The sequence below is a fragment of the Macaca nemestrina genome, chromosome 5 (assembly GCF_043159975.1).
Source record: "Macaca nemestrina isolate mMacNem1 chromosome 5, mMacNem.hap1, whole genome shotgun sequence".
NCBI lineage: Eukaryota > Metazoa > Chordata > Mammalia > Primates > Cercopithecidae > Macaca > Macaca nemestrina.
Genome location: NC_092129.1, coordinates 64,175,075 through 64,190,502, shown reverse-complemented (window position 1 = coordinate 64,190,502; position 15,428 = coordinate 64,175,075).

Below are 15,428 nucleotides of genomic sequence, written 5' to 3'. Positions count from 1 at the left end.
ACCTGAGGAAGGGGACAGGTGCAGTGACTCATGCCTGTAATCCCAGCATTTGGGAGGCCGAGGCAGGTGGATTATTTGAGGTCAAGAGTTCGAGACCAGCCTGACAACATGGTGAGACCCCCCCCCCCCCCGATCTCTACTAAAAAATACAAAAATTAGCCAGGTGTGGTGGTGTGCACCTGTAATCCCAGCTACTTGGGAGACTGAGGGAGGAGTCTTGCTTCAACCTGGGAGGTGGAGGTTGCAGTGAGCCAAGATTGCACCCCTACACTCCAGCCTGGGTGACAGAGGGAGACTCCATCTCCAAAAGCAAACAAAAACAAACAAAAAACCAAAAACCAAAAACAAAAAGAAAAAGAAAAAACCAAAACAACCAACCAAACAAAAAACACCAACCTGAGGAAGGGAGACAAACTTCTTATCCTAGAAATGAACTGAGAGTGTCTAGGTAAAGAAATGGCAAAAACAAAACAGAGTAGTCCCTCCAAAAGGACCCTTAGCAATAAAGTTGGAAAGCCAATAGGCTACAAAGAACCACAAATTACATACTGAGCAATACTTTCAACTGTTCATTGTGCTGCTGTGAAACTTAAAAACATTACTGACCTTAGCAATTTTTGGATATTTTTCTAACTTTTAAACTGCATTTGACAAAGTGTTAAAATTCATTTAAAAGGATTTTTCCCCTACCTTAAACTCATTAAAGCAGGGCTTCAGGCAGAGGAATGACTCAGGGAGTTCCACTCCTGTGAAAGTCAATTTGGAAAAGGTAAATTCACAAAGTGAAAGTGAACTTACCAAGAGCATCATCAGAAGAAGCAAATCCCAATTGAAGCTATAAACAAGAGAACATTTTCACTCAATTTAATTTACCCAGAATAACTATAGACATGACACAATTGTGCTTAAGACCTTCTAACCGTAGAATGGATCTACTTTACCTCACTGATTTTTAGTGCTAATTGAGCAATGTTTCATACTTTACTATTCCTTATTTCTGTGTAATTAGCTCTGACAGTCTGTGCTGCAAAGCTGGGGTCTGCACTTTCCAGTCAAGCTCCTCACTGGGTCTTCTGAAAGCTGTAGGTGCCTGCTCACCCACCTACAGTGGTGGTACTCAACCGTGGCAGTTCATTAGAACCTCTGGGAGAGCTTTAAAAAAAATACCCACGATCAGATCCCACCTCAAACCAATTAAATTAGAAGCTTTCTTTGTATTTTAAAAAATAACTCCCCAGGTGATTATAATGTGCAGAGTATTGAAAAACACTCTCCTGGAAGAAGCAAGATTTCCTTGACAGTAAGTGTCACCTTGAATTGTATTCACTTTGAGTGTTGTCAGAATTTAATAAAGTAAATTTTACCTTGTCCATTTTAAAGCGATGGTTACACAGATGTTCCAAACGGACTTTCTGGAGCCTTGCCTGTCTTGTTTAATGCTGGTTGTCTCAAGATCCAAGGGAGCAGCGGTTGCCTGTCTTGGAGTAATGGGGCAATGGAAGAAAGATTCATCTATTCCTTTTCTGTTGCTTGAATTTTCAATATGAAAGTAATAAATTTACCTTGGGAGGAGATAAAAAGATGAAGAGCAATCATATGTCAAATTGGTTGTATGAAGTGGCTGATAATGGCACAATATCATGTACCTGCTCTGTTAGTGCAGCATTCTTTCAACATCGCCAGTGATCATCTAAAGGACACAGGACCTAGAGAGAAGGTGGTACCTAAACAAGCTTTAGGTAACCTGACTTGGTGACATGGAAATTGAACTTATTGTGCCTCCCAGTCTCAGAGTCAGATGCAGATATATCACCAAATGACGCTTTATGAGGGATGTAGTTTTCTAGAGTTAACAAGATCACAAACAAGGTACAATTTATTTCAGAATAGAAGAAATCAGAACTGCATTACTAGACTTTTAAAACGCTTCACTCACTGGGCACTTAAGGGAAGAGAGCTAGTGCATCTGCTCCTTCACCAAAAGTGAGCCAATTTCCCACAACTGCAGAGTACCTGGCCCCCGGGCTTGCCTTGACTAAACCTTTCATTGCATAGATATATGTGGACTCCTAAGATGTACATAACTTAGAAAAGGCTTTCTGTTCTTGATTTACTTTGAATATGTTTATTAGAAATGACTGGTTTCAATTACCTCTTAATTCCTCCCACTCCTTTAAGTTGCTAGGCTAATTTCTATAAAATGGGTATGGTTTTCTTTAGTATTTGCAGAGATATATCTGAATTGTGTTGAACTTCTTTTTGATCTAGGAGAAAAGTTTCAGAATAATGTATACTCTCACTTTCAATCAAGGTAAATAAATCCCTCAATATATTGTTTCATGCACGGCCTCATTCAGAGCCAGGTGAAGTACCCCGAAGTACCCAGCCTAAATTGTGCCCTAATTGCTTACCATTAACAGATGGCTACTCTTGCAAGAGCACAAAGGTTGTCTGTGAGTAAAATCACTGCAACATTACCACTCCTTTCACCAAACAGCAGATTCTCAATTATATTTATTATTGGAATAAGGGGAATAAGTGAAACCATGACAAATATTATTGTTTAATTTTAGTTAATAAATCCAACAACTCCTCTTGACAAAGGATTTCAGAACTATCTTTAGTCATTCAGCAACCATTAGGTGTTTCTCAAATGTCATACTTTGATCTAGGTGCTAGAGATATAGCAATATACAAGGAATACAAGGTAGCTCGAGATGCAATCTCTCCTGAATCTTATGTTTTAGAGAAAGAGAAACAATAAATAAGCATGCAAATATCATAAATTCAGAAAGAAGTGATGTGCAGAAGACAAATGGGGAACTTGACAGTAAGTGATTGGTGGGGGAGAGGTGGAGGGATCTACTGGGAAGGATGATTGGAGTAACTTTTCTGAGGAGGAGACATTTGAACTAACACCTGATACATGAAGTAGACCCAACCATGCAAGAGGTTGAGGGTGGAGTTCTTCAGTAAAGCAAAGGACACATTCAAATTTTCCCCAAACAGGAATGAGCTTGTGCATTTGAGATATTAAAGACACCCTTTGTGTCTGGAGCATGGGGTAGGGGATGGAGGCAGAGAAGTAGCATAGGGATTTTTAGGTCTTGGCAAGGAGCTGAAGTATTTTTCCAAATGAAATGAGAAAGCATTGGAGGGTTTTAAAAAGGGGAGTAGCATATGATCTGCATTTTATGAAACTTACTTTGACGACTGGGTGGAGATTAGAGAAGAGTGAGGCAAAACTGGACACTGTAATATGATTTATGGGGCTATTGCAGGAGTCTAGGTGAAAGATGGCAGTGGCTTGGACCGCGGTAGTTACAGAGGAGAGGAAGGAAATGAACAAGGAAGTGGAATCAACAGGACCCAATGATGGATCAGAAATAGCGAGAAAAGAATCAAGGGAATCAACAATGACTCATGATGCAGTCTTTTCCAAGAAAAGAAAGAGTAAGAAAGAAACAGGCATTTTTTTATGGTGTTTTGTTTTGTTGGGGGAGGTTTGCAAAAATTGATAGTTGTGTTAGACCTGTTAAGTTTGGAAAGCCTGTTAGACATCAATATGATCATGTCAGATCAGCAGTAGAATATATAAGTTTGATGCTCAAGAGGGAGATTACGGCTGAAAATATACATCTGGGGTCATCAAGGGACAAATTGTACTTGAAATAAGGGATTAGATAGTTAGTCTAAAGGAGAGAATATAGAAAGAAAGGAAGAGAGCTGGACTACGTGTTTGCAGAGAAAGTACAGCCAGGAAACCTGAAAACAGTGGCCAAGGTAGGGCAAAATACTTCAGTGGAAAGGACATCTGACAGATGGGAGTGGGTTGAAGAATACAGGGAGGTGGAGTGTGGGGGTCTGTCCCACAGACCCTGATCTAATGATGGATGAATAACGTACACAGATATTATGCTTGTCAGTCCAGCTGAGGGTCCGGGCCACTTACAGACTCCAAGGAGAGTGCTGTAAAGAGTTGCAGCCATGGCCCTGACTCACTGGCCCTGCTAGCATTTATTCAGCACACATTAAATGACAGACTTTGAGTCAACACTCTTAGAAGGTAATCAACCTGATTGCCTTCCCCCTAGAGAGCCATCCTGCCTGTGAAAGTTAGTTTTAGGACCAAATGAATAAACAAGTTATTTAGATAAACTCCTCTACATTCCTATGTATCTGCTCTAAGTTATTTAATCAAAATAAAGATTAGGTTGCTTTCAACCATAACCCTATCCTGAGACTTTTGCAAAAACCTTCCAGCCTGCTTTCAACCATAACCCTATCCTGAGACTTTTGCAAAAACCTTCCAGCCTTCCAAGATTTTTATTTATGTTCTGTAACTTCATCTTAAAATTTTCCCACCAGCCTGAGTGAACTCCCACATTTCCCCCTTTTCTGTTTTTTCTGCAATGGGTTCTGTTGACTGAAGTGTACAGACCTGGCAGCAACAGGTCTGTTGGGCGAGGTAGTCACTGCTCTTATTCTGGGTTTGCATCCTAGAATTAGCAAATAACATAAGACAATTATGAGTATAATTAACAACATTCTTTTCCAGTCAAAGAGTGACCTGTAGTGTTACTTAGCACTTCAGTTTGATGTGGGCTGTTACTAAGGAACACCACTGGGGATATGTTAACCCCTTTCAGCCAAGCAGTGGCATTGTTAGAAGTTGGGAAGGGAGTGTCTGCCCATATAATAGGGCTGAAAAAAGGCAAACTTAGAAGATGAGCTTAATAGAGTGTAACAGGTGTAGGTAGCAGGCACAGTGATAGAATGAAACAGGAATAAATTATCTGGAGTGAATGGTGTCTTTGTCCAGAGCAGGATTTGCTTAGTCTTCTGACTTGTCTTCTTCAGCATAATGTCCTGGGCCTGTGTCATCTGAGGAAGCCACATAATCCAGGGCTGTAAGTCCAGCAAATGCAGTTCCTTCATTTATGGTACCAGGTTGGGCCTTAGCCATGCCATAGTATGGTTTGATGTGTTGTGCTGGAATCTAAAGAGGATCTGAGGGTGTGTGTTGTACACAAGCATATCCTCTTCCCCAAGTTAGCAATTTTTTTGAACCACACCATACATTACTGTTTACATCTTTCCATACAACTGCAGGTTCTATGTCTTAAGAGGTTTTAGCAAAGTGGTTTTCTACAGCTGATTGAAACGTATCATTTAAATTCAAAAAATTAAGGGTAAATAAGGCTTGTGTCAATAGTGTTGCAGGGTCTTTACCTATAATATCCCTTTCTGTTTGTTTGTTTATTTATTTATTTTTATTATTATTATTATTTTTTGAGATGGAGTCTCGCTCTGTCGCCCAGGCTGGAGTGCAGTGGCCAGATCTCAGCTCACTGCAAGCTCTGCCTCCCGGGTTCACGCCATTCTCCTGCCTCAGCCTTCCGAGTAGCTGGGACTACAGGTGCCGCCACCTCGCCCGGCTAGTTTTTTGTATTTTTAAAGTAGAGACAGGGTTTCACCGTGTTAGCCAGGATGGTCTCAATCTCCTGACCTTGTGATCCACCCGTCTGGGCCTCCCAAAGTGCTGGGATTACAGGCTTGAGCCACCGCGCCCAGCCCCTTTCTGTGTTTTGAGCATACTTTTAAGAATGGAATGCACAGATTCTATTGTGGCTTGTCCTTGGGTGTTATATGGGATGCCAGCATATATTCAGCACACATTAAATGTCAAAGGCTTTGAGTCAACATCATTAGAGGGTAATCAGCCTAGTTACCTTCCCCCCGCCCCGCCCCCGCGAGAGCCATCCTGCCCACAAATGATCAAAGGATTAGGCTGCTTTCTGCCAGAATCCTATCCTGAGACTTTTGCAAAAACCTTCCAGCCTTCCAAGAAGATTTATGTTTATATCCTATAACTTCATCTTTTTTTTTTTATTATTAAGTACTTACTTATCTCAGGCATCAAATACACTTGCTGCTTTGTTTCATGTAAATTTAACTTAGAAAAGCAATTTTCTCTGCTACCAGAAAGGAAGGTCCTGAGTGTGAAGCCTAAGCTTGAATGGCCTGAGCAGTATCAATGCCGTTCAGTGTTTACCACGTGCATGCTCTGTGTTGCCAACCTTTTGCATCCACAGGCATACTTCAGAGATAATGTGGGTTTGGATCTAGACCATGTAAATAAAGCAAATATCACAAGAGAGTAAAACAGTTTTTGGTTTACCAGTGTGTAAAATATTAGGGTTACACTATACTATATTCTATTAATGTGGAAGAGCATTATGTCTAAATTGTACATACCTTTATTAAAATTCTTTATTTCTGAAAAATATAAACTATTACCTGAACCTTCAGAGAGTCATAATCTTTTTTTTCCGTGGAGGATCTTGCCTCCGTGTTGATGATTGCTGACTGAGCAGGGTAGTGGTTGTTGAAGGTGGGATTGGCTGTGGAAATTTCTTAAAATAAGACAATAGTGAAGTGTGACATATCAATTAACTCTTCCTTTCATAAAAGATTCATCTGTATCATGTGATGTTGGTTGATAGCACTTTACCCATAGCAGAACGTCTTTCAAAATTGGAGCCAATCCTCTCCACCCTTGCCACTGATTTATCAACTAAATTTATAAAATATTCTATACTTTTTGCTACTGTTTCAACAATGTTCATAGCATTTCCACCAGGAGTAGTCTCCATCTCAAGAATCTACATTTTTTGCTTATCCATAAAAAGCAACTCCTCATTTGTTGAAGTTTGATCATGATGTTGCAGCAATTCAGGCACATCTTTAGGCTCCACTACTGACTCTAGTTATTTTCCTGTTTCCACCACATCTTCAGTGACTTCCTTCACTGAAGACCTGAATCCATCAAAGTTATCCATGATGACTGGAATTAACTTCTTCCAAATTCCTGTTGATGTTGATATTTTCACCTCCTCTGCAGGTATCATTAATGATCTTCATGGCATCTAGAATGGCGAATGCTTTCTAGAAAGTTTTCAGTTTACTTTGCCCAGACCCATCAGAGGAATCAACATTTATGGCAGCTATAGCCGTATGGGATGTATTTCTTAAAGAATATAGTTTGAAAATTAAAATTACTCCTTGATCCATGGGCTTCAGAATAAATGTGTGTGCAGACATGAAAACCACATTAATAATTTTCTTGTATAGCTCCAGAGCTCTTGGGTGGCCAGGTACATTGCCAATAATATTTGAAAAACAATCTTTTTTTTCCTGAGCAGTAGGTCTCCACAGCAAGCATAAAATATTCAGTAAATCATGCTGTAAATAGATATGCTGTCATTCAAGTTTTGTTGTTCCATATATAGAACACAGGCAGAGATTTAACATAATTCTGAAGGGTTCTAACATTTTGAAATGATAAGTGAGTATTGTTTTCAATTGAAAATCACCAACTTCATTATCCTCTAGCAAGAGAGATAGCCTATTCTTTGAAGCCAAGCATTTACTCGTCCTCTCCAGCTATGAAATTTCTACGTGGCTTCTTTTCCCAATATGAGGCTCTTCCTCTACATTGAAAATCTGTTGTTTAATGTAGCTACCTTCTTCAGTTATCTTAATTAGCTCTTCTGGATAACTTGCTTCACCTTCTTCGTTAGCAGTTGCTGCTTCACTTTGCACTTTTGTGTTATGGAGATAGTTTCTTTCCTTAAACCACATGAAGCAACCTCTGCTAGCTTAACATTTTTTTCCTGCCGCTTTCTCATCTCTTGCAGCCTTCATAAAATTAAAGAGAGATTCTTGCTCTGGATTAGGCTTTAGTTTAAGGGAATGTTGTGGCTAGTTTGAGATTCTATTCAGACTTGTAAAACTTTCTCCATGTAAGCCATAAGAATGTTTCACATTTTTATTATTTGTGTGCTCCCTAGAGTAGCATTTTTAGTTTTCTTTAATAACTTTTTGTTTTTTGCATTCACAACTTGGCTAACTAGCACAAGGGGCCTAACTTTCAACATTTCTCAGACTTTGACCAGCCTTTCTTACTAGGCATAATCATCTGTGGCTTTTAATTTAAACTGAGAGACATGACTAAACATCCCACTCAAATGCATTGAGTGCCAAGTTGGATAAAAGACAAAACAAAGAAAACAAGACCCATCCTTCTACTGTCTTTAAGAAACCCATAAGATGGATCTTATGTACTTATAAGTACTTATAAGAGACTTATAAGACTTATAGGCGACCCATCTTATAATTACACCCATAGGCTCAAAGTAAAGGGATGGAGAAAAATTTATAACATACACACGTGAGCAGAGAATGCTATTCTTAAATAGCAACCAACAGACTTTAAACCAACAACAGTGAAAAAAGGAAGGGCATTATATAATGATAAAGTATTCAGTTCAACAAGACTTAATTATTCTATGTATATGTGCACCCAATTTTGTGCAAACTGCATTGTGATATGTTAATTCATCTCACAGAGTTACACCATTCTTCTCATTGAGCAGGTTGTTAATGCTGTTTTTGTGGAATCTGAAATGGGATATTCGGGAGAGTATTGGGGCCTATGGTTAAAAAACAAATATCCTCAGATAAAATCTGTAGAGAATCTATGTGAGAAACTTTGTGATGTGTGAATTCCTCTCACAGATTTACACCATTTTTTTTCATGGAACAGTTTGGTAGCACTGTTTTGTGGAATCTGAGAAGGGATATTTTGGATCGTATTGAAGCCTATGGTGACATCAGAAATATCCTCAAGTAAAAACTAGGAAGAAGCTTTCTGAGAAACTGCTTTGTGACCTCTGAAGTAATCTCACAGAGATACACCATTCTTTCCATGGAGCATTTTTGTAGCACTCTTCTTGTGGAATCTGAGAGAGCATATTTGGATCACATCTAAAATATCCAAATGGATATCCAAAATATCCAAAAAGGATATTTTGGATCACAGCTTTCTGAGAAACTGCTTTGCAATGTGTGAATTAATCTCACAGCATTATACCATTATTTTCATGGAGCAGTTTGGTAGCACTGTTCTTGTGGAATCTGAGAAAGGATATTTTAGATCACATTGAAGCCTATGGTGACAAAGAAAATGTCCTCAGATAAAAACTAGAAAGAAGTTTGCTGAGAAACTGTTTCATGATGTGTGCATTCATCTCAAAGAGTTGCATCTTTCTTTTCACTGAGCAGTTTGCTAACACTGTTTTCATGGAATCTGCAATGGGATATTCGGGAATGCCTTGAGACCTATGGTGAAAAAGGAAATATCCTCAGAAAAAAAGTAGAAAGAAGCCTTCTGAAGAACTGCTTGTGATTTTTGAATTCATCTCACAGAGTTACACCATTCTTTTCATGGAGAAGTTTCGTAGCACTGTTTTTGGGGAATCTGAGAAGGGATATTTTGGATTGCATTGAAGCTGATAGTGACAAAGTAAATACCCTCTGATAAAAACTAGAAAGAAGCTTTCTGAGAAACTACTTTGTGATATGTGAATTCATCTCACAGTGTTACGTTTTCCTCTCATTGAGCAATTTGCTAACACTGTTTTCATGAAATCTGCAATGGAATATTCAGGAGCGCATTGAGTTCTATGTTGAAAAAGGAAATATCCTCAGATCAAACTAGAAAGAAACTTTCTGAGAAACTGCTTTTTGATGTGTGCATACATCTCACAGAGTTACACCTTTCTTTTCACTGAGCTGTTTGCTAACACTGTGTTCATGGAATCTGAAATGGGATATTCTGGAGCACACTGAGGCCTATGGTGAAAAAGGAAATATCCTCAGATTAAAAACTGTCAAGAAGCTTTCTGAGAAAATGCTTTGAGATAAGTGAATTCCTCTCACAGAGTTACACCATTCTTTTCAAGGAGCAGTTTGGTAGCACTGTTTTTGGGGAATCTGAGAAGGGATAGTTTAGTTCCCATTGAATCTTATGGTGAGAAAGGAACTATCCTCAGATAAAAACTAGAAAGCAGATTTATGAGAAACTTCTTGTGACTTGTGAATTCATATCACATATTTATGGCATTTTTTTTTCATGGAGCTGTGTGGTAGCACTGTTCTTGTGGAATCTGAGAAACCATATGTTTGATATGTTAGATATCACTTTCAGGCCTACTGTGAGAAAGGAAATGTCCTCAGATAAAAACTAGAAAGAAGCTTTTTGAGAAACTACTTTGATATGGCTGAATTCATCTCACACAGTTACACAATTCTTTACATGGAGCAGTTTAGTAGCATTGTTTCTGGGGAACCTGAGAATATATTGGATCGCATTGAATCCTATGGTGACAAATATCCTTAGTGAAAAACTAGAATGAAGCTTTCTGAGAAACTGCTGCATGAATTCATCTCACAGAATTATACAACTCTTTACATTTAGCACTTTGATAACACTATTTTCGTGTAAACTGTAAAGGGATAATCGGGAGCACATTGAGAACTATGGTGAAAAAGGAAATATCTTTAGTTAAAAACCAGAGAGAAGCCTTCTCAGAAACTGTTTGTGATGTGTGAATTCATCTCACAGAGTTACACCATTCTTTTCATGGAGCAGTATCTTAGTACTCTTTCTGGGAAATCTGAGAAGGGACAATTTGGATTGCAATGTAGCCTATGTTGACAAGGAACTGTCCTCAGATAAAAACCAGAAAGAAGCTTTCTGATAATCTGCTATGTGATGTGTGATTTTATCTCACAGGGTTACACTTTTCTTTACTTTGATCAGTTTGATAACACTGTTTTTGTGGAATCAGCAATGGGATACACAGGAGCACATTAAATCCTGTGGTGAAAAAGCAAATATCCTCAGATAAAAACTGGAGAGAAGCTATCTGAGGAACCTTTGTGATGTGTGTATTCATGTCACAGAGTTACAGCATTTTTCTCACTGAGCAGTTTACTAACACTGTTTTCGTGTAATCTGCAATAGGATAATCGGGAGTGCATTGAGACCTATGGTGAAAAAGGAAATACCTTCAGATAAAAAAACAGAATAAAGCTTTCTGAGAAACTTCTTTTTGATGTGTGAATTCCTCCCACAGAGTTACACCATTCTTGTCATTGAGAGGATTGCTAACAGTTTTCATGTAATCTGCAATGGGATATTCTGGAGGGCTTTGAGGCCTATGGTAAAAATGGAAATATCTCCAGATAAAAATTAGAAAGAAGCTTTCTGATAAACTGCTTTGTGACCTCTGAATTCATCTCACAGAGATACACCATTCTTTCCATGGAGCAGATTCATAGCACTGTTCTTGTGGAATCTGCATTGGGATATTTTGGAGCACATTGAGACCTATGGTGAAAAAGAAAATATACTAGGATAACACTGGAGAGAACCCTTCCGAGAAACTGCTTTTTGATGTGTGAATACATCTTGCAGAATTACATCATTCTTCTCATTGAATAGTTTGCTAACACCATTTTCGTAGTGCATTTTCGTAGTGCATTTTTGTAGAATCTGCAGAGGGATATACTGGAGCGCATTGAGGCCTATGGTGTAAAAGCAAATATCCTGAGATAAAACTGGTGAGAAGCCTTCTGAGAAACTGTTTCATGATTTATGAATTCATATCACAGAGTTACACCATACTTCTGCTGGAGTAGTGTGGTAGCACTGTTTATGTGGAATCTGAGAAGGGATATTTTGGATTGCTTTGAAGCCTAGGGTGACAAAGGAAATATTCACAGATAAAAACTAGACAGAACCTTTCTGAGAAACTGCTTTGTGATGTATGAATTCATCTCACAGAGTTACACCATTGTTTTATGGAGCAGTTTTATAGGACTGCTTTGGGAAATCTAAGAAGGGACATTTTTGATGGCATTGATGTCTATGGTGACAAAATAAATATCCTCAGATTAAAAACTGGAAATAAGCTTTCTGAGAAACTGCTTTGTGATGTGTGAATTCATCTCACAGAGTTACACCACGTTTTTCATGGAAGAGTTTGGTAGCACTGTTCTTGTAGAATCTGAGAAAGAATATTTTGCATCGTAAATATCCTCAGATAAACTCTAGAAATAAACTTTCTGAGAAACTGCTTTTTGATGTGTGCATTCATCCCAGAGAGTTACACCTTTCTTTTCACTGAGCAGTTTGCTAACACTGTTTTCAAGGAATCTGCAATGGGGTATTCAGGGGCGCATTAAGGCCTATGGTGAAAAATGAAATATCCTCAGATAAAAACTAGAAAGAAGCTTTCTGAGAGACTGCTTTGTGATATGTGAATTCATCTAACAGAGTTAGAGCATTAGTTTAATTGGGCCGTTTGCTAGCACTATTTACGTGTAACCTGCATTGGGATATGCGGGAACGCATTGAGGCCTTTGTTGAAACAGAAATATCCTCAGATATAAAGTAGGAAGAAGTCTTCTGAGAAACTACTTTGGGGTGGATATATTCATCTCCCAGAGTTACACCATTCTTGTCATGGAGCAGATTGTAACACTGTCATTGTGGAATCTGAGAAGGGATATTTTGAATCGCAATGAAGCCTATGGTGAAAAAGGAAATATAGTCAGAAAATCACTACAAAAATGCTTTTGAGAAACTTCATGGTGATGTGTGACTTCAACTGACAGAGTTATACCATTCTCATTGGGCACTTTGCTAACACTGTCCTTGAGGAATCTGCAATGGGATATGCAGCAGGGCTTTGAGGTTTATAGGGGAAAGGAAATATTCAAAGATAAATACTGGAAAGAAGTTTTCCATGAAACTCCTCGGTGATGTGGGAAATCATCTCACAGAGTTACACCATTCTTATCATTTAGAAGTTTCGTAGCACTGGTTTTGTGTAATCTGAGAAACGATGTTTTGGATCCCAATGAAGCCTATGGTGACAAAGAAAATGTGCTCAGATAAAAACCAGAAAGATGTTTTCTGAGAAACTGCTTTGTGACGTGTGAATTCATCTCACAGAGTTACGGCATTCTTCTCATTGGGCAGTTTGCTGATACTGTCTTCACAGAATCTGCAATGGGATATTCGGGAGCACATTAAGGCCTATGGTGAAAAATGAAATATCCTCAGATGAAAACTAGAAAGAAGCTTTCTGAGAGACTGCTTTGTGATGTGTGAATTCGTCTAACAGAGTTACACCATTAGTTTAATTGGGCCGTTTGCTAACACTATTTACGTGTAACCTGCATTGCGATATGCGGGAGCGCATTGAGGCCTTCGTTGAAACAGGAAATATCCTCAGATAAAAACTGGAAAGAAGCGTTGTGAGAAACTGCATTTTGACGTGTGAATGCATTTCACAGAGTTACACCTTCCTTTTCATTGACCAATTTGCTAACACTGTTTTCTTAAAATCTGCAATGGGATATTTCTTAAGGCAATGAAGCTTACGGAGACAAAGGCAATAGCCTCAGATAAAAACTAGAAAGTAGCTTTCTGAGAAACTGCTTTGTGCCGTTTGCTAGCCCTATATTTGTGGAATCTGAGAACTGATATTTCGGATCACTTTGAAGACTATATGACCAAAGGAAATATCCTCAGACAAAATAGAGAAAGAAGCTGTCTTAGAAACATCCTTGTGATGTGTGAATTCATCTCACAGAGTTACACAGTTCTCTTCATGAAGCCATTTGCTAAGACTGTTCTCGTGGAATCTGCAAAGTGATATTTGGGAGTGCATTGAGGGCTATGGTGAAAAAAGAAATATCCTCAGTTAAAAACTGGAAAGAAACATTGTGAGAAACTGCATTGTGACATATGAATGCAACTCACAGAGTTACACTTTTCTTTTCATTGCTCAGTTTGCTAACACTGTTTTCTTGAAATCTGCAATGGTTTATTTCTTAGGGCAATGAAGCTTACGGGGACAATGGAAATATCCTCAGATAAAAACTAGAAAGAAGCTTTCTGAGAAACTGCTTTGTGATGTGTGAATTCAACTCACTGAGTAACACCAGTGTTTCATGGACCCATTTGCTAACCCTGTTTTTGTTTAATCTGAGAACTGATATTTCCAATCGCTTTGAAGAGTATATGGCCCAAGGAAATATCCTCAGATAGAAATGAGAAGGAAGCTTTCTGAGAAACTTCTTTGTGATTTGTGAAGGCTTCTCACAGAGATACACCTTTCTCTTCATGAATTCGTTTGCTAAGACTGTTCCCGTGGAACCTGCAAAGTGATACTTCAGAGTGCATTGAGGACTATGGTGTTAAAGGAAATATCCTCAGATAAAAACTGGAAAGAAGCATTGTGAGAAACTGTATTGTGACGTGTGAATGCAACTCACAGTGTTGCACTTTTCATTGATCAGTTTGTTAACACTGTTTTTTTGAAATCTGCAATGTGATATTTCTTAGGACAGTGAAGCTTACGGTGACAAAGGAAATATCCTCAGATAAAAACCAAAAAGAAGCTTTCTGAGAAACTGCTTATTGATGTGAATTCATCTCACAGAGTTACACTTTCCTTTCCTGGAGCAGTCTATTACCACTGTCTTTGAGGAATCTGAGAAGAGATACTTTTGTTTGCATTAAGGCTTATGCTGACAAAGGAAATATCCTCAATTAAAATCTTGAAAGAAGCTTTCTGAGAAACTGCTTTGTGATGTGTGAATTTAAACCACTGAGCTACACCTGTATTTCATGGAGCCGTTTGCTAAACCTGTTTTTGTTTAATCTGAGAACTGATATTTCCAATCGCTTTGAAGACTATATGACCAAAGGAAATATCCAAATATAGAAATGAGAAAGAAGCTTTCTGAGAAACTTCTTTGTGACGTGTGAATGCGTCTCATAGAGATACACCTTCCTCTTCATGAAGCCATTTGCTAAGTCTGTTCTCATGGAATGTGCAAAGTGATATTTAGTAGTGCATTGAAGGCTATGGTGAAAAGGACATATCCTCAGAAAAAACTGGAAAGAAGCGTTGTGAGAAACTGCATTTTGACGTGTGAATGCAACTCACAGAGTTACACTTTTCTTCTCATTTATCAGTTTGTTAACACTGTTTTCTTGAAATCTGCAATGGGATATGACTTAGGACAGTGAAGCTTATGGTGACAAAGGAAATATGCTCAGATAAAAACCAGAAAGTAGATTTCTGAGAAACTGCTTTTTGATGTGCGAATTCATCTCACAGAGTTACACTTTCTTTTCCTGGAGCAGTCTATTACCACTGTCTTTGGGGAATCTGAGAAAGGATATTTGGGTCGCATTGAGGCCTATGCTGACAAAGGAAATATGCTCAATTAAAAACGTGAAAGAAGCTTTCTGAGAAACTGTTTTGTGATGTGTGAATTCAACTCACTGAGTTACACCTGTATTTCATGGAGCCATTTGCTAATATTGTTTTTGTGAAATCTGAGAACTGATATTTCGGATCGCTTTGAAGACTGTAAGGACAAAGGAAATATCCTCAGATCAAAATGAGAAAGAAGAATTCTAAGAAACCTCTTTGTGATGTGTGGATGTTTCACACAGAGTTATACCTTTCTCTTCATGAAGCAGTTTGCTAAGATCGATT